This window comes from Sebastes fasciatus, chromosome 21 (assembly GCF_043250625.1).
Source record: "Sebastes fasciatus isolate fSebFas1 chromosome 21, fSebFas1.pri, whole genome shotgun sequence".
Taxonomy (NCBI): Eukaryota; Metazoa; Chordata; class Actinopteri; order Perciformes; family Sebastidae; genus Sebastes; species Sebastes fasciatus.
The window spans coordinates 2,641,280-2,667,051 of record NC_133815.1 but is presented as its reverse complement, the minus strand read 5'-3'; the positions used below and the strand labels follow the sequence as shown (position 1 = coordinate 2,667,051).

Sequence of the window (25,772 nt, the reverse complement as noted above, 5' to 3'; positions counted from 1 at the left end):
GTATGGGTGGACTGTAAATCATCTTTTAGCTCTTTATAAAAGAGAAATTAAACACCTCGGAGGAAGGAACCTTGGCTCTCTTATGTTCTCACTTTAAAAAAAGAAAGGGACCGCTTTCAATAGTTCCTCTTCCAATCATCCTCCAGAAAATGTCCCCAGATGTTGCCAAATAAATAAGCTTTGATATTCCTACATGCTTTATCCCCGGCTGGCATGCAGTCTTTTAAAAAGGGAGCGCAGTGTCGGTGCGTCTGACGGCTGAGCGGGACCTTGCGACGCCAGTAACGACACGAGGGATGACAACGGCAGCTCCAACATCAAAGCCCTGCAGCACTGACACACATATACACACACACACATATATATATACAGGGATATGTGCAACAGATTACCCAGGCCAGTTATTCATCAGCACTTACAAGAGCTGGGTTACAAGCCAGAACACACACACACACACACACACTCTGAAACGACTCCCACAGCTCATTTGAACATTAAGAAGAAAAAGAGTGCGCCTCTCAGCATCCTATCGACACTCACTTAAGATAATGGGTCCTGTTGGGGAGGCTATAGATTGGAGAATGAATCTCGGAGCTTGTGTGTGTGTGTGTGCCGGTGAATGGGCGGGCGAGGCGAGGCAGATAAAGGGCTTTAGAAAGAGACTCTGCAGAAACCGGGGTGGCAATTTGTCAGAATTAAAGCTGGATGGTGTCTGTCATTGTGTGTGTGTGTGTGTGTGTGTGTGTGTGTGTGTGTGTGTGTGTGTGTGTGTGTGGCAGCGTCAGGTGTTGTTCATTATCTCGAGGTTGTCAGGAAGTCGGAGCTCTGATCTGCGAAGACCGAGGTCAACTGAGGCTGCGCTTTCATTCCTGAGCTCCTGCACTACCTCATGGACTGATCTGACTGCATCGTTTTCTTTATCAATTATCAATAATGACTATATTGTTTGGTTAACCGATTAATCGTTTAGTCTATAAAGAATGCTAGAAAATAGTGAAATGTGTCCAACCAACAGTCTAAAACACAAAGATAATCAAAACAAGGAAAAGCAGGAAATGCTCACACTTGAAAGTGACTTTTTTATATATATTTTTGCTTAATAAATTATTATTTATCGTAGTTGTGGTCACTTAATTATCGGTCAATAAACTTACTGAATAATCGAGTAGTCGTTTCTGCACTAGATCTGACGATTACATTTTTAAAACAGTCCATTAGTCTCACATCGGGAAGTGAGGTACGTTATCATTGAGTCTCTAAGGGTAAGTCTTAAGACGATTCATTTATTAGTTGATGGCCAACAAATTAATCAACAACCATTCTTTATAATTCATTAAAATAATCAGCCGTATTACGTTTATTTTCTGCACCATGCAGATCATTTTGGTTTTATGTGGTCATGTTTTGAGATCTTTACCGCTTTGTTTGTGGCGGTCAAAACATAAAAAGAAACCCAACATTTCAAAAGACTAAACAGCAACTAATCTTTGGTGCTCACTCACACAAACTTTTATCTCGACATATTTCTTTGATCAACATGACAAATGTGAAGTCAACTGCTCCGAGCAAACGCTACAGTACCACATCTCCACTTAAAAAGATGTCCCTTTTCTACTGCTTTGTTTGTTAGGTCCCTTCTTCCAATGTCAGACTGCAACAGAAGATAGTTCTCAGATTGAAAAGCTGTTCAATTAGATGTTTGAGAAGTTTGAGACAGTGTGAAGGATATTTTCTTAGAGTTTGTTTATTATTAAAAAGATGTTATTATGATATCTCTGTCAGTGTTTGGTGTGAGCAGGATTGTGGTGGGTGGAAAAGAGAAAGAAAGAAAATGAGGACAGACCCAGAGAGCCTCATATGATTGTCTCTATATCCACATGAGCTGAATGACGCCCTTCAACCTGCACAGACATCAAACGCACGCCATCACTGACGAAACCAGTGATTACCTCCCTCTCTATCTCCATCTCCATCTCCAACACTACTCTCTCGTAGCGTCTCTCTCTTTGAACCTCCACACTCACATGTTGCCTGATACGAGAGCCCTGCAGCAGAGAGAGAGACGGGAATAAAAACAGGCTACAAATGTCAACATAAACCACACAGAGCACACACTGTACATACACATCGGACACGCCTGACCTTCAACAGCATCTCCTGAGGCCGAACATGTGAAGGACCTGTGTTCAAGCAAAGATCCCCGACAGCCCTCTACACATGCTTTCAAGCTGCACCTCTAATGAAAAGCCTCACGGTGTTCCCTCTCGGAGCAGATTCTGCTCAGCTGATAGAAAAGCCGGAGGTAAAAACAGAAAGCAATTGGTTTCCACGGAGCCGTCAGACCCGCGGCTGACAGCGAGAGGTGTTATTGTAGTGGTCAACAACATGTAGCCGACATTAAAGAAGCATCGAGACAAAAAGGACACGCCGTCCTCCCTCCTGCACAAGTCAGGAAACATGTTATGCAAATCGATTTAATGAAGCACTTCCTCCTACACACTGTGACACGGAGCCATTGTGTCAGGTACATTCATTACAGTAGCTGTCGGAGTAATCTCATCACAGACCCGACCACGTCTCAAATGATTACTTTATTAATCAGTTAAGACAGTCGGCAACGTTTTCGAGCAAAACATTTTCTGGTTGCAGCTCCTTTAATGAGAGGATTCGCTCCTTTTCTCTGTTTTATATCATCGCAAATTGAATATCTTTGGGTCGATTTCCGGTTTGATTTTATGCAAACCAGCCGAACCGGCATTTGTCATCATGACATGCATACTTGCCATCCGTCCCAATTTTCCCGGGAGACTCACATTTTTCATCGCCCTTCCCGGTTTCCTCCCAAGGTCACAATTCTCCCATATTTCTCCCAATTTATGCCAATTTTTCACACCTATTTTTTTCCTCTTCGTTATTACCTCCTTGAAGGCCAAGGGCCGGTGGTGGTTTGTCTGTCTGTCTGTTAGCAGGATTACTCCAAAAGTCTGCGATGGATTTGAATGAAATCTTTTTTGGAGGGGTGGGTGTGGCACAATGAACAATCCATTAGGTTTTGGTGGCGATCCGGATCATGATCAGGATTCAGGAATATTTTTAAGTATTCCGACCAGCCTGAGCATTAAGACCTCTGGGTATAACACATGCACAGTGTAACTGATGACGCGTTGATGGCGCGTTGATGACGCGTGACTCTGCCTCCTTCAGAGAGCGGAGAGATACGTGTGTGTGGATGTGTGGCGAGACATCGAGGTGCGGCGGGAGCTGCTGTCCGTCCGCGGTGAGAAAGAAAAAAGGCGGTAGATGACGAGATGAGAGACAACGTAGTGTAACGTTATACCGACATAACAAGGCTTCTGAATGAGAGAGGCATTCGCCGATACGTTACACGGAAACACACCGCGTTAATAACAAGCCGACCACCTAACGGTACCGCCAGCTGTGAGCTGTGATCTGTTTTTAAAGTCACGCACCTTGGCGGAAGTCTGCGCTCTCCGAGTGCCGTTCTAGTCTCAACATGTTTCTGGCACTGTACAGCGCGTCACCTATAAACCATAAGCCCTACTGTTTCCATCGGGACGACAGTAGAGCTACACCAAATACCTTTTCTCGGCGGAGGAGAGCCGCTTGCGACACGGCGGCGTTGGTGACTTTGACGGTTACAGTTGCATGACGTATACATTCAGGCTGAAAGAGATCTATGTTTGGTGCCGTGTTGGTTTGATTGACAGCTGTCTCTGTCTATCACTCTCAGCCACGGTGGTTTGCCACTTCCTCTGCCTCGTTCGGCTCCACAACTGAAGCCAAATTTTGAGTTTCTGCCTGAAGCGGTGTCGAGTGTAAACTCACACTCCAGGCTTTAAAACGTCACAGATACATCGATATTCGTCTGCAGAGCCTCAAATAGACACTGACGGTTACAGCTGTTTGGTTTACTTTTAAGAGCTTTTTTTCATCTCGGCTTAAATAAATAATCTCTCACAGCTGCCCGAAGAAATAACACAGACTTGAGAGTGTTTTTGGTTTCATCATATTTACTCATCCGTCTCTGTTCTCTGACAGCAGCACAGGTGTGGATGGACTCCGGTGAGCGAGACGAGCTACAGTAACACCTGGCGGAGCATTTTGCACGGTAACCTAAATGTTAATGACTCGAACAGTTGGTGAGAAAATTGACAGGATAACAAGCTCTGATGAGGAGCGCCGAGTTAATCAATGCCGGTGACATCCGATGAGTTGGTCGTAAAAAAAAAAAGGAGCAGACGAACAAAGAATGGGAGGCAGTCAATGAAGAGCCATGCAAACAGCCTCCAGCATCAAGACAACAAATCCAGTTTTACAGGGTCAACGTCGAAAGAAATACAGCGACTCCCCTGTGCAAAAAGGAAGCAGATGGGAGAAGAGTTTCACAGCAGGAGCGTCAGTGTGCTACAGAGGTCATAAATCAGCCGCTTGGCATCGTGTGTCGTCAGCCAGGCAGCAGAGTCAGACTCCGGGCATGTTTCAATCAACAGGCCAACAGACAAGCTGACAGTACGAGACACACCAGCGCCCGAGGACTGTGACCAGCTCCATTAAGATATGAAACGCCGGAAAAGAACCACATATATCAAGCTTTTAAAAAAGAAAAAGGAGGAAACACTGTTCTGCATTGTATAGTAGTGGCTCCAGATAACAGATTGGGAGTCTATAATCACTTAAAACCAAGCAACACTGATGGATTAACATCGGTGATCCAGCTCTCTCAATAACACCCCTTCCTGTGGTGATGTCCAGAATTTAATTCCAACAAACAGGAAGACTGGAACCGTCTTTCCTTCTGCAGTCCTAGTGTGGGATTCAGTTTAATCTAATTGGGCATAATTATGCATGAAGATCCTGCCTAGTCCGGTATTAAGTAAACACAGCCAAGGGAGATGCAAACACTCATTTTGAGGCCAAGTGTGCACATCCTGTAGATACACTCCTTTAAATTCCTGCCAGTGGGATTTCAAATACAGAAAAAGCACAGAAAAAGATGCTCATTTCCTCTTAAAGATCAAGAAAACTCCGTTGATGCCACCTACAGATTCTGTGATTACCAAACCTGCAGCTCACAAAATGAAAACTGCACCTGTCCTGGTTATGACCATGAAGATTTTTGGCAACAAAGCTGAAAAATTATTTATTTTCCAAGAAATGTGGGGAGGGAATGCAAGGGGAGGAAGGTTTGTTTGATCCGACAGCCAGCTCGTGCTTTCACTCCGGTCACCCGAGGAGTGGACAGATTATCATCGGCTGTCTGGGAGGAAGCCGAGCTGCTGGGATCAGTCCACGGACCCACCGAGGTTTGGCCTCTGGATGCAGATAAAGCTTTTCCTTTTCATCAAACGCCTCGCGGAGAGAAAACCAATCCCAAAAGCTGCGGTGTGGCGCCGCAGAACTGTCAAGACTTAATGCTTCAAAGTGGTTAAATTATAAGAGAGGTAATGGCAGCGATTCCAAAAGGGCACCTTAGAAAATGATCGTGAAATAACCAAACTGCGCCGGTAAGAATTGGGAAATTGCACGGTTATAATCTCAGACTTTCAGCATCTCAGACGTTCAAAAAGAAATCAAGTTCATTTCCCAAAACTTTACATTTTAAGGAAAAGGAAAATTTAAACACAGGGAATTTAGGCTTTAACAAGTGGCATCATCTTGTCATCGCCTTTAAACCTGAACTTCACACATCGCCAGCTCCAGGCTCTCTAGCGAGGAGAGGTAACTTTTAAGAAACATCAACACCCAGAAATCATTGCAAGATGACATCAAGTAAAAGCGACCGCAGCACGCTCACGTCCAAACTGGGAGGCTTTGAACCAAAAAGAAGCACCGAGGCAACACATCTGAACGGAATCTCTGGACGGAGACACTCACAAACTCCTTTAATTCAGACTTTCCTGTGAGCGAGGAAGTGTTCGTGACACGTGCCAGGATTTAATTTGGAGGGAATCCATGTTGACTCAGTTAGTGGGGATGAATGAAACGCTCGCTGTTCGGCCTCATTCTGTGATTTAAGCTGATAAACTGGCTGCATTTTCATATCTCGCCTTCTGCAGAAAAGTTTTGTTCCACCAGATATTTTCTTGTGGTTTTATCCTGTGCATGGATACGTTATCTGATCATTTACACCGGGTTTCAACATGGATCTATAACTCTCAAAGCTGTGCCCACTCTAACTTTATACTTGCCTTCTACGAGGTTTCCAAATACACTTCAATGTTACATAAATCATTTGAAATGCTCATACAGAGATATGTATTCTTCAAGGGCAACTTATCAGATAGTTCCTTCATCTGGATCCAGCTTCTCCGATATGAGGATTTGCTGCATTTCTCAGTTTTACCTCATTAAAAACTGAATATCTTTGTGTTTTGGAAATTATTTTTCACTATTTGTTGACAGTTTATTGATCAAACGATTCATCGATTAGTCAAGAAGGTAATTTATATTAATCAATACTGAAAATAATGGTTAGTTGCCGTTCTAAATCAGAGCCAGTAGAGAAGCTTGCTAGTGTTAACTTCTAACTATAAGTATAAATATGCTTATTCACTTTCTTGCTGGGAGTTAGATGAGAAGATGCGTACCACTCTCATATCTGAGCGTTAAGTACAAAGATAGAGCCAGAAGGCAATTAGCGTAGCTTAGCATAAAGACTGGAAGTAGGGGGAAACAGTTAGCCTCTAAAGCTCACTAATTATAACATGTAGTATCTTATTTGATGAATCTGTACACTAACAGAGATGTAAACACAAACATTTGTGGTTTTATGGGGAGTTTAGGCTCTAAGCTATTCATGTTTCCTTCTCCAGACACAGTTCACACCAGATGGTTAATACCAGGTGTAAAGGTGGTTGAAAGGTTTAAGGGTGCGCCGATCGATCATCCACGGACCGCTATAGGCTGATATTCACTCTAAATAGTTTGATCGGTGGTCTCTATAAAGGCCGATCAGAAGAGCAGATCAGATGATGTAAAACATGCTAGAGAGAGAGGAACATGTTGCCTTAATTCTAATACTTAATATACAACGTTGTTAAGAATAGATAAACAATAAATACTACTGCTTCCAGCGAACGGACCCAAATATCCTGACCGGAGCCCCGTTAAAAGATGCCTCTTCCTCAGAGCGAGGTGTCTCATTTGGCACAACACACCGGTGAACTTCTTCTCATCACCTGCAGGTGCAAAGCGCTGGATGTAAATGCAGATCTCTGAGGGAGCAGCTAGCTCGACACAGATACCAGGACGGACACCTGTGGGCCCTCCTGTTGCCATGACCACCGGCAACAGCAGTCAGCAGAGTCGGTGTATATCGCTATCGTCACCGGCTGCCGGCGGAGTGGGGGGGGGGGGAATCAGCGCTTCCTAAACAAATTAGCCCGGAGAAAACTGCTGAGGCCCGGAGCCTTTAATTACATCAACCTGAAACCAAATTATAGGCCGACTCTGCTGCGCGTAATAACTAATACACATCAAACACTCCCCGCCCCCATCTCCTCCTCCTCCTCCTCCTCCTCCTCCTCTTCCTCCTCCTCTTCCTCCTCCTGTCCCACTCCATCATCAGTTGGAACATTTATATCGGGGTATTCAGTCCCAGGAGAGACGGAGAGAAATGTCAAGACAAGGGAGACATGTCTTATCCTCCCTTCCCTCCCTGGCCTTTTCCTTTCTCCTTCTATCACTCCCTCCATTCTTTTTGCTTCCCCGCTTCCCCCCTTCCTCATTCATTCTCCGCCACTTTTTATCCTGTCATCTACATTGTGAGGAGCGTCTGCGCTTTTCCTCCGAGCCTCGGCTGTAAAAGCAGAGCGCTGCGAGATGAGAAGCAGAGGCGCCGTACGCAGAATAGCGAAGTGCTGGGTGTGAGTTTAAATTCAAAATGAGTTATCTAAAACTGCAACACTTAGTTGTTGGCATTAGAGTAAAGAAAATGAAAGTTAAAGTTATCAGAGATGGAGAATGGATGCTGGACATGAAGGTCAGACTCGAGGTGTCACAAGGTCGCGAGATGATGAACAAACTAGGAAATAAAAAAAACAGTTCGGCTACAAGGCATGTATACTTTCAGACTTTTCTCTAATCTTTTCAATCATACTGAATGGTTTTACCTCTAAAACTTCTACAAGACATGAAAACGGAGCATCAGCCCTTTTCCGGGCTCAGGAACCGGATGAACCTGGGACTAAATTTAGCCATAATAAGTTCAGCCATAGTTCCAGGCGCCAAAAAAACAACTACCTGCTGTGTGTGTCGTACTTCCTCATGGCCCAGAAACTATTGGTGCAGAGTTTTCAGTGCTGAACGAGAGTCAGACACAAAAACACTGAGTGGCACTATAACATCAATATTAGAACAAGCTTTGGACATTTCTATTGATTGCTACTGAGTTTAAAACTAAGTTATGCCGTTGACTTCCCAGTTAGTTTAAAAGAGAAAAAGATAAAGAGTGTTCAGATGCTGTCTCTTTTTTGCATTTTGCATTTCCTCTTGTTTGCATTTGATGTAGACCGATGTATGTATTGTCATCTGTATGTTTTTAATTCATTACGTCCATTCAAACATCAGAGGCGTGCAACAGTAACTGCACAAAAACAACTTGTTTTGTGTTCTGTCATCAAGAAACTCCAACAAAAACATGCAAAAGGGAGTTTTTAGTTTAGTTCCTGTGCTTCCATAGTTAGTGGAAATACCGGCAATAAGAGGTTTGAGACAACTTGTAGACATCGTGTTGATTAAACAGGTTTAGTAATTACTGGTTCTTGGCAATCATTACTGGTTCCACCTTCTTGAATGGAAGAATTTGCCTTTTCTTCTGTTGTATATTCAAGGATTCAAGGATCATTTACTGTCATTCTGCATCACAGGGTTGCACAACAAAATGTGGTTGTAGCCTCGTCCACTCGTGTTGCATAAGAAAAACAACATGACAAAACAAAAGCAGTCGTGCATTCCTGTAGAGTATTTATGGAATGTAAACAGCAGCAAAAACAGAAACACTGGTGAGTTCTCTGGGCATCGCTGGAGATGTGAGATGTTTGGGTTTTGGACGTTTTGGACTTTTAAAGACTGTTGGGCTGTAGGAACTTGTTAAGAGCATTTTAAAGATTAATTGATTACTCAAAAAAGTAACTGACCTTAAAGGGCCAATATGTAGGCTTTGGCAGCATCTAGTCTCCAGTGTTTGTCCGTTCTGGGCTACTATAGAAACCATTGAGTGTATATAAGAAGTGGATGTAGTCACCCTGATGTCACCCATTGGTTTGCGATTGTGGACTACAGTTTTGAAGAATTGTGTTCGGCATTTTGTCCGTCGGCATCTTGTTTTTTTGCAACCAGAAGTGACACGAGAGGGTGGAGCTTTTTACACACATGCCGAGGTGGAAAAGTAGGTGCATCAGTTAAAAGCAAAATGCAACAAAGTGCATGCAGTACAAGCACAACCGAACGCTGAATGAGACATTTTTAGGCGACCAAAATGTTACAATTAGTGAAAACACACTGTGAAAGGGTTAAAGTTGTAAGACAAAAACACGGACAACTCCAACACCGGACAATGCCATGGTAACGACCTGTCAATCACAAGGTAGCCCCGCCCTAAAGCATCCCCTGCTTTATGGTCTATTTGACTCTAAATGGGACCATAATTTACTAAATGAACATCATGCTGTATTGAAGAAGACTTGAAACTAGCGATTAAGACCATAAACTCATGTTTACAATGTTTACGGAGGTAATAAATCAAGAGAGAAGTATTGTAATTATGACTATACACTAAAGAAAATCCATTTCTGCCAATAGATCCCCCTAAATGCAACGCACTGTTCCTTTAACTGATGAAAATAATAATCCTTTGCAGGCCCGCTATTCTTCCTCACAAGTTCAACTTCAATTTATTCCAAAATGAATATATATGAAACGGGAACATGTGCCTCTGCATAACCATGAAGCTCTTATCAATTCATTATAAAAACATTACTGTTTGAACTGCACGTCCTCCTGCTTACCTTTTCAGATGGAAAGACAAGTACAGCAGTCATATTGTTTATCTTCAAACCATTACAGAGCCATCCAGGCACTAAGGCAATTAATTACTGAATTATACCATGCTGGTGCACAATGAATGCAATAGGCCCTGGGGGCTTTTTTCTCATTACCAGGTACACACTGTCCTACACAGGCAAGGCAGGGGAGGCTTTTAATAACATTTAGTATTCAGATTAAACTGTTGTATGCAGCCAAAGCTGCGGCTTCCAGCTCCAAAGTAGGATCAATTTACAATCCAATTAATTCAAATTGTGAGGAAACATGCTCAGAAGTAGGAAAACAATCGGCTGTCCCAGTAACGGGGGTCTGGAGCAGAACGGGGGGGGGGCACCTGATGTGTTTGACATGCCTCCTTTGATGCTTCACTACACAACCAATACAAGAATACAGAGGGGAATTGCAATCCTCCGCCACTTAAATGTGTTGAAGTGAGTATTTGTTGTGCTTAAAACGCCGCTGAGGGCCGCTGCTAATGTGCAGCGTTTCCATTATCGAAAAGTTGGATTTATTACAGCTCAGCAAACGCTGTTACAGCACAGTTTCATTCTCATTTCAAATGAACCAAAGTGGTTCACAGAAAGCATAAAACACAGACGCACACAGTCAGAAACTATACGTCTCTCTGAAAATAAATAATTTGCCAATGACCTCAAGGTGCTCCACCTAACTGGAAATGTCTCATCCTACAATACATACATAAATGATTGTATTTGATCTTGTACAACTTAAAAAAATGAAACTTTAACCACCTTAAAGGCTTTTACACGACACCTGCGAATATTATATATCTAGGGCTTTTATTGTGAAAGGTAAGAAACGGAAGGTGTGGATCTGCTCTGCGCTCTTCGTCAAGGTTGAAAGGAGTAATACAATTTAGTTGTTATGTTGTTTCATAAATATAGATGCAACTCAGCGTCTTCTGCACAACTTACTTATTTGCGGTGAGAAAGCTACCTCAAAAAATCAACCTCGTTGCTTTTTCGTTGCATAATATTCACGTTGTGAGGTTAAGTACTCGTGACAAAAACAACAGTTTGGACGTGCAAATTCATCGCATGAAAAAAAAGACATGCTGCCGGTCTGTAAAGGCCTTTAATGGCTAAATGTTACAGTTGATATTGAGAGTGAAAGTCTATTCTAGTAGTTTAACAAATAAGTACATAATTCTCAAGATCGAGGTCTTTGTCAGCAGGTGCAGGTCGCTTGGTTGTCATGGAGATGGCTCAGTAGTCATCACATGTCTTTATACACACACACAACCACCTGTTATCCCATACTTAGTGCATGTGAGGATAACTGAGCCAGCTGTATTCACTGTGGGACGTGGTTGAAAAACACCAGATAAAAAGCTAGTGGATCGTGACAAATAAGACATCGCCATGACAACTCAGCACCTGAGAGAGGAAGACCATGAGATGCAATTGAAAGCTTTTTTCGGGGGGGTCAAATTAAAGTTGATCTTCTTTTAATCGACCATTTCAGTACAAGTCAACTGAATTTACTTATCTGCCAGCTTGTAAAATAAAAATAGAAATAAAAAGATGAAAGCTTCACTACCTCCTACAGCGGTTGAATACATATACATATACATATACACCGATCAGCCATAACATTAAGACCACTGACAGGTGAGGTGAATAACATTGATTATCTCGTTACCATGGCTCCTGGCAGTGGGGGGGATATATCAGACAGCAAGTGAACATTTTGAACTTTGTGTTCGAAGCAGAAAAAATGTGCCAGCGTAAGGATGTGAGCGACTTTGACAAGGGCCAGATAGTGCTGGCTAGACGACTGAGTCAGAGCATCTCCAGAACTGCAGCTCTTGTGGGATGTTCCCGGTCTGCAGTGGTCCAAGGAAGGAGAACCGGTGACCCGGCAACAGGGTCAGACCCGAGGCTCATTGATGCACGTGGTGAGCGAAGGCTGGCTCGTGTTGTCCGATCCAATAGAAGAGCTACTGGAGCTCAAACTGCTGAACAAGTTAATTCTGGTTCTGATAGAAAGGTGTCAGAACACACAGTGAGGAGTAGTTTGTTGCGTATGGGGCTTCGTAGCTGCAGACCGGTCAGGGTGCACCATGCTGACCCGTGTCCACCACTGAAAGCGCCTACAATGGGCACGTGAGCATCAGAACTGGACCACGGAGCGATGGAAGAAGGTGGCCTGGTCTGATGAATCACGTTTTCTTTTACATCATGTAGATGGCAACGAGTTCAAGGTGTTGACTCGGCCTCCAAATTCTCCAGATCTCAATCCGATCGAGCATCTGTGGGATGTGCTGGAGGAACAAGTCTGATCCATGGAGGCTCAAACACGCAACATACAGGACTTAAAGGATCTGCTACTGACGGCTTGGTGCCAGATACCACAGCAGACCTTCAGAGGTCTAGTGGAGTCCATGCCTCCACGGGTTGGAGGCAAAAGGGGGACCTACTCAATATTAGGCAGGTGGTCATAATGTTATGGCTGATCGGTGTATATAACATTTTAATTTCAGACAAGTCAAATATGCTATGCAGCTGAGGAAAAACTCATTTTTAACAAAATGTTTTCTATGCTTATTTACCTATTTATACATTTATAAAAAAGTTAAAATATGAATATATATATATATATATATTAAATATACATATAGAGAGAGGGAGAGAGGGCCTATATCTTTACAGATAAATAAAAATAAAATGATTATCTGCTATTTTAAAAAAGAAGAAAAATATGAAATATTTACTGCCATCGCCGCATTCCTCAGCTCTCTGCGTGTGTGTGTTTGTGTGTTAATGTGTGTGTGTCAAAAGGGGTCAGATGATCCCGCTGCACCGCATGTGACCGTCGACCTCCCCGCTGGCAAGGTGCTGGGCGAAGCCTCGCCGGCTGCCATGGAGACACACAGACACCGAGACGCCTAATGTAGCAGAAGGGAAAGGCTGGCTGGCCCAGTTTGTCATCCTGTTTGTGTGAGCGCCGCTGATTCAGACTTTAAAAACAGGTGAAAGCTAAAAGAATAAAGAGGGGTAGTGGTGACGGAGGCAGTGAAGCGCTTCCCCGTGGCAGTAGAGACACATTAGAGCCCCAGCGGAGGATTTGTGATGGATGAAGTAAATGGGATGCTGCTGCAGACTCCCTGGTGGCCAGGATGATATTACTTTAGTTATCTTCTGAGGAGCATGTGTGAAAGTCGCAGATATATATTCCCTTTTTTACTGTATAATACAGAAAAGTAGTTTTAGTGTGTGGATTGCATAAGAAAAGGGCGTGATCCTGTGTTATATGTGACAGACTAGTCTATCACAATCAATAGAAAATCACACATGAAATCTAATCACGACATCCCGTCTCAGAACGGCATCCTTTCTGGATGAAGATGGAAATTATTAATTTCAACACCCTCCCTCTCCCTCCATCCATCCATCCATCCATCCATCCCCTCCGTCCTCACCATCCATGGCTCGTTTTACGTCCAACAATGATCTGAGGAGCGGCTGCCAAGCATATAAATTTGGCTACGAGGACAGGCTCATTGGCAGCGCTGAGCAGAGCGAGCAGTGGTAAATCCAAACGGCAGTACGTCTTTATTACGGTGTGTGAATGGATGGAGCGACACACTGAGATCTGAATCGAAATGTGAAGGAGTGGACGAGGAGAGGAGGAGTGGAAGAGAGAGGAAATGTGCACCATGTAACATGCCGACGTATCTTCATCTTCATCTTGATATCGTTCCTACGAATGTCCAGCAACACGTGGCAATTTCCGATCGTCACATGCATACAGTCTTTTCAAAATAAACTTCTGTCTTCGCAGGACACAGCTTGGTTAGGTTTAGGTAACAAAACTCGTGGTCAGGTTAAAGACAGATCGTGGTTTGGGTTAAAATAACGGAAGTTGCGTTACTTAAGAACAGAAGTTACTTTAGGTTCAGAGATTAACAGATCTGAAAGATACTTAAAACTGTAGCACGTTTGCTCCGCTCTACTTTCCTCTGATTAGCTGGATCAGTTTAGCCAATTAAGAGCTGGAAGGCAACAACTCTTGATCGACTACAAACCCTACTTTTGTTGTATTTATCAGGTGTGGATAAAGCAAGCAGACATGGAAGTTCAGTCGTGGCTGAAGACGAGCAGTTCCTGTCATGACCTGTAGTGGAACCTGCTCGTAGCGCTAAATAAACCTTCAGGAGCTCACTAAAGTCATTAGGATGCATCCTCTGGGAACCACGAACTCTCAATCCAGCCATAGTTGTTGAGATATTTAACTTTACCAAAGCAGCAAAGTGTTGGACAGCCAGACGCACCGCTGTGCCTCCAGCGTGGTTAGAAATCAGATAATCTCCCCTGCTGCTCATCTGCCTCTGAGCCCCATGCTGTCTCGCTTTTATCTCTCCTCCTTCCCTTGATCACTCATCCTTCTTCTCTCCCTCCTGATTTGCAGCTCATTGCCAAAGTCCCATCAAACTGCATTTCCTTTAGGGGGTTGTGTCCTTGTGTATCAGAGGGAAAAAAAAGGGAGGCGGGGAAAATAAAATCTCAATCACGGCAGGCGTGTGTTGTGACTCCTCTACCCTACAGACATAACACAGCATGCAGCCGCTTCCACAGAAGGTCCCAAAACAAGCTCCGCCGGGTTCAAAAGGGGAGGTCACCCTGAAAGAAATACATTTTAACAAAGACCTTCTCCTCCCGGGATAACAACCATATTAACAACTCTCCTCCCGCGGGCGCCCGGCCTGCCAGGTCCTGGAATTTAAAAAATACACCGCTCAACCAAGCCACCACTGCAAGCCAAGGTTTCAAATTCAATCCCCAACTCAAATCTGAGAGTAAAATTAGACGCCGATGGCTGTGGGCAGACGCAGGAAGATATCTGCTTACCTGGCCGGCAAAAAAGAAAGGACAGAAACAAATAACAACAGTGGATTTATCTTTCATAGCCTCCGTACAATCATTAGGTCGCCATATGCTGCAGCTTTTTCCTCATGATGCTTTCATGAAGAGCGGTTGTCAGAGACTGTGTCATGTCCCCGTGATAAATAATGAAGGCATGTGCGAGCCGGCGGAGGCAGACAGCCCCAGATGTTGGAATAAAAAGGAAAGTGGGTCAGGTGTCTGGCTGATGCCGACCGCGCGACTGCATGACGAGCGAGCGAGCAGACGGCGCTGAATACTCGGGAGGAAGCGGGAAATCAGAGGATGGACGGTTATAATCTGTCATGCTTTAATCTGGGTGGTCACGTGACAGGCGTCGCTTCAACCGGAGGCGAGCGGTGGGTAGATTCAGAGTCTGTTGGATGTAGTTTGTTAAAAGGTGAAGAGGTCAGGTGCGGAGTTGTGTCACCTGTAAACGACTCCCAGGGGTCTTGTATGGCTCTGTCAATACATCATTCACTGCGCTGTGCTGGGAGGGTTACGTACTCTGGACCTTCACAGCTCAATGATGTTACACAAGCTCATCCATCTATAATACCACACATCCATCACCCCCCCAGGTCCAGCATCCCACTGGCATCTGATCAAAAGCTTCACATAAACAACCAACACTGGATCATCATGCAAACATTTACGACGTTGCGCCGTAAATCGACCATAAACAAATCCAGCTCGTCAATCATATCTGGGTCATTTGGCGAGTCGCGCGCCACGCCCTTGTCAAATTAAAAGCTCCTTATTCGCGGGTTAATAACAACAATTATCAAAGTTAAAGAGTCTCCTCTGGTCTTTGCTCTCTCGTAAAAAAAAACAACAACCCAATTACACACGAGGTCCGTGAACGGAAAACAACATTTATTAGCGCCTCTAAAAAGGAGAAGACGTCACGTCTGTGGCTTCATGATTAGTATTCTAACCATAATGACCCTGACGTGTTTAGTGGCTGTGATTTGTCTTTCTTACATTACACTATGTTTTATAAACTACAGTAAATTATGTGTGGATGTAGTATTCCCCTGCATGGGCAAATTCATTTGCACCTCAGCCATGTTCTGACAAAAAATGTATTTAAAATGTTAAATTCTGGAGGGTTTTCTTTCATGTGATGAAGATGAAGCCCAGTTTGAATAATAAGTCTTATTGAAATGCTTTTTTCATACCAAATGACTTATTTCTAGATGAGCACATCTCTGGTAAACACAAGATTTAAAGTGGTGCTTTTGTGTGAGAAACTGTCAGATTGGTCTTCACAACAGAGCAGCGGCGAAGTGCGGCAGGTGGTCTTGCAATGTCTATGAAAAGCTGCGGCGGTCACTCCTGAGCTCAGCGAGCTGCGGCCGTTTGATTCTGCAGCGAAGCTCGGACAAACTAAAAGTTGGGAAACATTTCGCAGCCAAGTGCGGCCAGAGAGGACCCGTAGCCAATCAGTAAACAGATCCTGTGACTCCTGTGACATGTTGACCTCTGCTACGGAGAATTTATTCCAGCCTGAAACACATGAACACGACTCCCAGCCGCATAAAATTAAACTATTGCAGCGAGCCTCGGTGTGAATTTGGCGTTGGAAAATGAAGGTTTTGTGTTCTTAATGACTGTAAATTACATTTCCACACGGATCCATCTGCAGTTTGAAATCAGGGAGCTGTGATTTGAATTGAAAGTAAAGCTCCTCTCCAGGTCTGATCCCTCTGAATCCCTGGAGGAGACGTCATTGTCACTGAGGTCGAAGGGTTTTCAGGTGTGTCAGAGTAACATAAAAACACTATTAGGAACCAGAGTACTGAGGTGTGATGGCACCTTGCAGGTCCGTCCGTCCTCGGGGGGACGTACGACCCAATGACGCATGTCTGACACCAGGCTGCAGGTGACTCAGAGGAGCAGAGACCTTCATCCTGAAGGCTGGAACATGCTTCATGCACACTCCTCTGCACACGTGCACAAAAACATCCAGTGAGGTATTTATTCACTGCAGATGGAGAGAGCTGCTGTTATCTCTATTACATCTCTATTATCTGGGTATACATGAGGAACACTGGAGCATCATGTTAAAGGAAAACGTGCCCATCTGTGTGTCTCTTTCTTCTTGCAGTTGTGTTTTGAAGGAATAGCGACTGCATAACACACAATGATGTAATCACCGATAACGTGCCGCACACAGCTGCACGTCCACAGACTCTACTGATTTCAAGAGGCCTTCAGCAAGGTCTTTTACGTAATTGTGCACTCGTGCAATGACGCTGGAGCCTTTACTCAACATCTAATTCTATTGTGTTTTGTGAGTGTTGTAATGCACTGAAGAAACTAACATGACAAGAAGAAGCAGATGTTTTGACATGTCAAAGCAGGAAAACCACAGGTGGAACTATACTGGCATTAGCGGCTGCATGTCTCTCCGACAGACTCATTTGAACAGATTTGGCACTTTGAAACATGAGTTCATGTCCCTAAAGTCACATGTATTATGTGTAGACTGCAGATGTATTCTGTCAGTGTCATGTTCGGAGTGAAACCACCTCTGCGGATCCAACTTTTCTTCTTCTCATTGACTTAATGGATTGTGAACGCAAAGGTAAATGATTTCCCTCCGACAACAGAGGATGCATTAGCCTTCACCATTCGTCACCGTTTACAATCCATCCTGCGAGCGGAAATAACGGCATCTATCATCAGAGGAGACACGCACACAAACAACGGGAACACCGGGGAGACGGTGATTGATTCAAATTGGATCCTTCTCAGGAATCCCGGGCAGGAGGAGAAGCAAGCGGAGCCAGATGCCACAGGTTCACGGCTTTAAATACCGTCGGTAAGGATAGATGGACGAGTCAGCGGGTGTATCAATATGCCTGTTTGTATGCACGCAAGCCTCATTTTAGATAGAGCGGCTAAACAAATGGAGTGTCAGAGAAACACAGCGGTATCGGCTCCCAGGCCTGCTGCAGACAATCCAAAATATCAGGAAACTAAGAACACAATAAGTGCTTTAAATAACAATGCAATTCTCTGAGAGCGTCTCAGTTTGTGGGATAACCTTGGAGGTCTAAACGCCGCCAGTTACTTCTATCATCTTCCCTCAATTGCCACTTTAAAACACATCCTCTTCTCATCTCTTCCTCTTCTCTCTCTTTTTTTTATGGCAAATTAAATTTAGCCGAGCAATGCCGGCCTGTATTTCAGTCGGCCTCTCCTTCTGCTGAGGAGGAACCCCCCACTTGCAGATATGGAGACCGTACCTCATTACAGAAGGTCAACGCCGCCGGCGCCCCGTCGATTGTCAGGAAGCTCTCAAAAAAAGAAATTGAAATTGATTCATCACCGACAACTCTCTCTCTCTCTCAGAGGGATCATGTGACAAAACATTATGAATAAAAATGCACAGAGAGATGAAGAGGAGGAGAGGTGAAGGTCACAGTGGAGAGCTCGGAGGAAGCGCGCTTGTCTCAATGAGCAAGAGCTCAAATATACATCAATATATATATCATGATAACGAGACTAATGGAAACCTGGGACTGCAACCATCTTAATTCTTTTGGATATAAAATTTAGTTTACTGTACAGTCATCTGTTTCAGCACTTAAAAGTGATTTTCAAAAGTATATATAATTTTTATATGTATTGTTGACACAAACGTATGTTTCGCTGCTAATCAGGCAAATGAAATACCCGACAAAAAAAAAGGTACTTAAAGCAGCAGAGGTATTAAAATGGAGAGCTCTTTAAATATGAATACAGCAAAATCTAAATGCATCCCTAAATGCATGTTTGGTGATCATATCTACATGACTACTGATCATTTATCAAATTATTTTGTGTGTCAATATCTCCTCATAATCAATGTATTATTTAATAATCGCCAAATATTTTGATAGTCGATTAATCGTTACAGTAATTTCTCATGTAAAAATGGCAGTAAATGCCGTTTCCAGCCTCTCAAATATGGAGATTTCCTGCTTTTCTCTGTTTTATATCATATGAAACTGAATGTCTTTATTTGCTTTTTTTGGACTGAAAAGACAAGACATTTAACCTTGGACTTTGAGAAACTGGGGCGGACTTTTTTCAGTACGATTAATGGATTAATCCATCCGGGGGGGAAATGAATTCCTTGTTATCTTATTTCAATAAAATAAAAACATTTAACTCATTCTGTTGCAAATATCCCTCCAAAAGGAGGAAAGAGATCTTGAGGTGTTTGGTTCAATAAAGTGCTTATATTTGATGTTCAAAGTGTCACACTCATAAAGTAAAAACATGCAAACACCAGATACCATCAACGAGCTTCATAAATGGCCTTCCTCAGAGACCAAACACAGAGTTCTCTGTTGGTGCTGAATGTTAAATAGGTGCAGTAACGTGCAGTGTGGACGAGAGCCAACCGTCTCTGCTGAGTGAAATCGTTTGTTTTCTTCAGGTAGCACAGACGTCAACAAACAAACATGTCCTTCTCATGTCTGTCTGAGACAAGCGTCTCGGTGTTTCCTGTCACTTCCTGTTTTTGGTTTGCTGTAGGCACTCTCTAGACCTGGCCACTTCCTCCTCTGAACCTTTATCTGTACGCAGAAGGCAACTCAGATAAGCGATTGTGAAATTAAAACCTCGGATTAGCACGGCAGGAAGTGCACGCTGTGTGATCAAAGAAGAGCAAAGTGAGGAGATGTAGCGGAGACGCTGACGCTCAGAATACAAGTGGCTGCAAAATAAAAACAGATTTCTACATTTCTGTCCCTCCTCTTGCATCACAACAACCGAGAGAGCAACAGGATGAAAACTAAATCATGCATTTTGTGTGAAACATATTGCAACAGTGCAACAAACGTCTAAATTGAAAGACACAGAGGATGTCAAAGTTACATCCCAGAGTTCATCTGCTGCACCAATATGAAGAAAACAGAAAGAGAACAGTGTGTGAACTCAGAGCAGGGAGGGAAACAAACTAAATCAATATGGTAAAACTCCTGACACAAATTACCCAAGATCCCGTAAAGGCCTCTTTCTCCCAACAGATGGGAACCAATTAGCCACCTGACTCCCAGAAAACACTTGGGCAGCCGTGTGGAGCCAAGATGCAAATGAAGCAGAGGGAAAGGTGGAAGCGGACCTGCCAACTGTCTTGGGAGAGGAGAAATTAATGGAGGAGACAGCGAAGGTGCAGTTTTGGAAAATGGAAAGTGTGAAATGATGTATGGGAGGGGGGGACACAGAGCTGGACCGGAGGTCCCCGGAGACGGTACGGAAACAACGAGAGGAGGGCAGGAATACGTGTTGATGGAGAACGTCGTCTCATCCTGCGGGCGGTGAATCCTCCATCAGCCGACATCAGCATCAGCTCGACACATTCAATCTGAGGCTAACATGAAATCATTGATCTAGTTAATGAACATCTTGTCATATTTATTTAGGTGATGCACGGAGGAGGCCAGAGGCTGCTAGCACTGCAGAACACCACCACTTTCAATCACTATTTTTGAGGGTAAAGCCGGTTAAACCAGCTGTGCTCTAGTCTATCTCATTCTCCATAACATACTGTAGGCTATAGAGCTGTTGGCAAAACATTGACTACGTTTACATGCACGCTAATATTCCACTATTATTGGACAACATTGTGAATTTGATACGGGTCATACTCCGTTTGGATATTCTGAATTAGGCCTGAATGGAGCATTTTCTGATTAAGACATGTTGGATATGCCGAAATTATTCGGGTTTTAAGGGCATTCTTTAGACAGCACGTTCGGTATATGCCTCTAAATAGTTTTTTTTACGGCAGTACCCAGCCCTACTTACATGACACCATTCAACTTATTTGAAAACATAACAATCACCAAGGTTTTCACAAATGCAAAGACTGATCCCAAACCTGCAAGGGACTAAAAAAAAAAATATGGTGCCTGTTTCAATTTGACGCAGAATAAAGCTGCAACCTTTTCAGATGCCAAACTCCCAGCATCACATTTCAAATATCTCACGCCCCTCCAAAGTAAAAAAGAGAGGCTGGAATAAGATGCCAGGACAAGTTAAGCTCCTAAGGACAAATTCAAAGCTGTGAACGTGTCTGAAGCTCCGTGTCTCTGCAAACTCAAAAGCAATGTTTACCTTCATTCCCTGCGGCTGCTCGCTGCACAAGGTATCAGGCAGCTGTTAGATAAAGCCAAGTAAATATTGGTAAGTGTCGGTGATATGAGGCGACATATTCCTCCGGAGATTTAGTCGCACTGGCTGCAACAGCTGAATCCGAGAAATCTGCATAATCTGGGGCTTCATTTATATTACAAAGATATTAGATATGTTGCAGGGCTTTCTGTCTGTATTACTTTCTACAGGTATTCATGATATGTTGACCACACCTATATATTCATACACACATACCAATGAAAGTGCTTTTTCATTTTACGTATGTTCCAGTTCCTTATCTTGTTCCAACAACTTGAGCAATTAAACCAACTGATGCATTTGAATAACTGAGATAACTGTTCTCTTTGCGGCTCCAGACCTTTGCTCCGTCTCACGTTGTTCTACATATTTCTTTAAAACAAAGAGCACAATGTTTTAGTGAAATGCCTCAGCAGCTTTTAAATTAGTCTGTGAGAGGAGCGATAACAGACATGAACAGCTTTTATGGGTGAAATCCAGCTTCTTCTCTCGGCGAGTTCTTAATCTCAAACTGTACAAACACACTAATGTGCCCGGTGAAATCCATCACGTTTCACTTAGAAGTGCAGAGTGCAATCGGATTTGTCTGACTGCCCGTCTCCCGCTGCCAAACTCTCTAAACTGGCAGGTTGACAAGTTACCACAACTCTGTCCAATAAACAAGCAACTTATGAATTCATGTGACGGGTTGTTTAGATGATATACTCAGCCGGTGTGAATGTGAACTTTAACAAAAATGCAGGAATGTAAACGTCCATGCATTAGTTTGATGTGTGGATTAGTTCTCTAATAGAAGAAGTCTGAATGACACTGACTGAACTATTTGTCTTCTTGCATCCTTCTTCTAGTTGTTTATTGTTCCTGCAACATGTGTTTGTAATTTTTACTACATCGTCTCCTCGTGAGTCACCAACTCTGATCCCTGTTCACTTCACAAACACAGTAAACACCGTGCACATACTGACAGTAATGATGCAACTCTTTCAAACTGGATTAAAGATACAGGAATGAAAAGCATAAACTCCACTGAAAACCTACAAAAACTTCTATATTCATTATCGATTCTTATTCAATTTGAATTATCTAATCATTGTCAATGGAAAATGTCCATCACAAGCAAAGTAAGAAACCTATACCAACCAGCCAACGTGAGGAACACCCTGAGGCTAGGCTAACAGAAGCCATGTCCGCTTAGGCTAACGTTAGCTCTCATATTAGCTTCAGGTTACATCGGCAAGAATGAAATTACTTTACTGTCATTTTAAAATATCCCAACAACAGAACGGACCATAGTAAGGACATTGATTCCTTTGTTTACGGCATTCTGTTGCGCTACATTGTCAATAAAGACAGAACAAAATTTACATTCACGGCTGTACTTGTGGTGAAAAGAGCCGATTTGCATCCTATTTGCATATTCATCGGGGGGGCAGTACTGGCAGATCTCCGCCGGGTGTGTCTCCCTCTCACCTCCAGAAACAAAAGAAGAGTTGAATCTCACTCTATTGTCCCTCCCGGCTCCTTTACAATCAAGATGGTGTCAAAGATAACAAAGACAGGGATTTATTCATCTGGTATCGTATCTAACTTTAGTTTATAATGAATTAATCTGCAGACGCTCCGGTTCAAAATGAGGCAAAACTTTTGTACAGATGTCAGTTTTTGAGCCACGGCAAAGACCAAAATGTGGCCTGTTACCGACTAGTGTGATGGAAATTGTGGTATTAAAGACTTACATGCAATCTGTCCTTAAAGTTTTGCAATCTTTAAGAAACAGATGTTGTAAGCATTTAAGACACGTCAGAGCATGAGAAAGGATTCAGTGGTATCAGTTCAACTATGTGTTAGTTCCCCTTGTGTTTAGATCCCCTGCTGTGGAGGATGTTGACACCTGGCATAGAGAGTGTTTGATGATTGTCTGTACTACTTTATAAGGCTGTATGTAACTCATTTTAGGGCGCTCATTCACTAAGAATGATGTGATGCGTGCAAACATTAAAGGCCTTTAGGTTTGATAGACAAATGTTGTGCATTCTGTTGCCTCTTTCTCTCTTAGTAGAAAACAACAAATTTTAAGTTGCCACGACACTAGATAGGGCTTGTTTTTTAGCCTAGCCAATTGCAGGAAATGCCTTTTGCTACTGAAGCAGTTGTTGATGACTTGCGGCCCCTACCCGCCGGTTAAGAGGAGCGATGAGTCAACAGTCGGTGACGGTATAAAACAGTCAATAAAATTATTTTTTGAAAAGGTGTGAATCACCGCAACCACAAGAGGCCCTTGATCAAACAGTCGTAAATTAGCACAAAAAATATCAGGTTGATGGGTCCAGTAGTATGTGAGATTAGCTGCGGACAGACAGACAGATGCACACACGACCTAACGCATGATCTCCACCAGGCAAAATTGATGCATCATGTGCTGTGAAATCCTGAATTTTAGTCACAAGTAGATCCTACAATTCCCATAATGCAGCTGACCAGCATCTTTCGTTACACCCTCCCCGTGTGTGGTAAATGTCTCTTTGAACTCATCGCCCTCAGGCCTTCATTAAAAAGTTTCCAAGCCGAAGCCAACAGAATAAACAAACACAGACAGAGAAGTGCTCCACATGACGAGCATGTTAATCTTGATGTGTAAAATGGGCGGAGTGCCCCTTTAAAGTGGGTCAAGCTTTCTTATCTGATCTTGAGATAGGTGTCAAAACGTAGCCTTAAGATTTCTTCATTCAGATTGTTTCTTTCTTTTTAAATCTGCTAATCAAGAAGTGTTCCAGCATAAAAAGACTGAACTGTGGGGGATATATAAAGGACCAGTAGATAGTTTGTGTCCCAAGGCCCCCCACGCAGGTTAATCCGACCATGATCACTATCTTCAAAGTCCTTGTTTTGTCCAAACACGCCGAACCCCAAAGGTATTCAATCAGAACAACAATATAAGTTGCCATCTATACCCTACAGCTGTACACAACACCCATAAATAACCCACCTGTCATCTACTGCATGTCACCATCATCGATGTAACACACACACACACACAAATACAGACAAGAAGGAACCCGCTCACAAAGCAAGCAGCGAAGGTTTTTACAGCATCGCAGAACAAGAAATCAAACTGACATTAAAGTCTCATTCTAACACAGTAATCCTGCAGGCAATTAAGTTAGCCCAGAATTAAGTGAGAGTTGACACATCCGAAATGTTGGATGAATTCCAGCAGCAGCAAATCAGGCACACAAAAAAAAACAGGAGGGATTACAAGGTTTTTTCAAATTCATGGAGGAAGAAGACTCACAAATGTAATAAGAAGAATCACTGGAAATCCCCATCATCTGACCCTTTTACTTAGCATTTCAAAAACAACAGGCTCATTCTGCATGTGAAAAGACACTGAAGAGAGAGAGGGAGGGTGGAGCAAAGCCACTTCTACATTTCATTATCACCTCTCACACACACACACACACACACACACATCACTCCAGGAGGTGTCTCCCAGGAAAGATGCTTTTGATGAATGCAACTTTACACTAAAAAAAACACATGATAATAGAAGAAGGAGGGCAAAGTGTCTCTAAAAACCTCCACTAAGGATGCAGAAATAAATCTAAAAGTTTACTTTATTGGTTTTTAACCAATCACTGTAACAATGGTTGTCAATAACAGTATAGACTGTGAAGGTACAAAGGAGCTCAGATAGCAACACAAAGCATGTCTGATAGTGAAACAAAGGGAACATATTGATTCAGATATGAATGTTTGTAGAGAAATGTGAAGCCACAGTAGGAAATGAGTGGGAATAAAAACATGAAACATTCATTGTTATTCCATTAAATCAATGCTACAGTCATAAATCAACGCGTTCAATCATGCATTTGGTGTTGCACGACTCACTGAACACAATGCACATGCAGAAGAAGTGTGCAGACAAAGAGAAATAAGAGAGGGATGCAGCTGATGGAACAAACAAAGACACATCCTCACATCGGAAACAACTTTCCTCAGACCAGACTCCATGCAATAAATCAGCATGTTTTTAAAGACGGATGTGGAGCTCACCTTTTGATAGTTCCTCTGTAGGATAACAGCAGCAGTCTGTCCTCTGTCTGTCTCTCTGTCTCTCAGTCTGTCTGTCTGTGTGTCTCTCTGTCTCTGTGTCTCTGTCTCTCTGTGTCTCTGTGTCTCTGTCTCTCTGTGTCTCTGTGTCTCTGTCTCTCTGTGTCTCTGTGTCTGCTCTCCTCCAGCAGCAGAAATGTTGATGCGCTTCCTCCTCGTTCAGTGGCTCGATGTTTTCTTCCTCCTCTGATTCAAACCAGAGAAACACAGAAAAGCCCTCCCACTCTCTCTCTCTCTTCTCTCTCTCACTCTCTCTCTCTCTCTCTCTCTCTCTCACTCTCTCTCTCTCTCTCTCACTCTCTCTCTCTCTCTCTCTCTCTCTCTCTCTCTCTCTCTCTCTCTCTCTCTCTCTCTCTCCCACTCTCTCTCTCTCTCTCTCTCTCTCTCTCTCTCTCTCTCTCTCTCTGTCTCTCTCTCTCTCTCTCTCTCTTCCTCTCTCTCATCTCTCTCTCTCCCTCTCTCTCTCATCCCACTCACTCTCTCTCTCCCCCCCCTCTCTCCTCTCTCTCTCTCTCTCTCTCC

The 25,772-nt window shown here is 43.3% G+C and overlaps 1 protein-coding gene across 2 annotated transcripts in view; it reads right to left on the bottom strand.

Annotated features, from left to right (window-relative positions):
* rnf152 (ring finger protein 152) overlaps nucleotides 1-25,476 on the bottom strand; it is a 48,062-nt gene extending 22,586 nt beyond the window's left edge. Inside the window, exon 1 of one of the 2 annotated variants that reach the window (XM_074621433.1) lies at nucleotides 25,194-25,476. The gene's annotated coding sequence lies outside the window, so the exon portion shown is untranslated. Of the gene's footprint in view, nucleotides 1-1,949; nucleotides 1,973-25,193 lie in introns of those variants that run through there. The other variant, XM_074621434.1, reaches the window with a different exon arrangement.
* Between the last annotated feature and the right edge of the window lie 296 nt (nucleotides 25,477-25,772).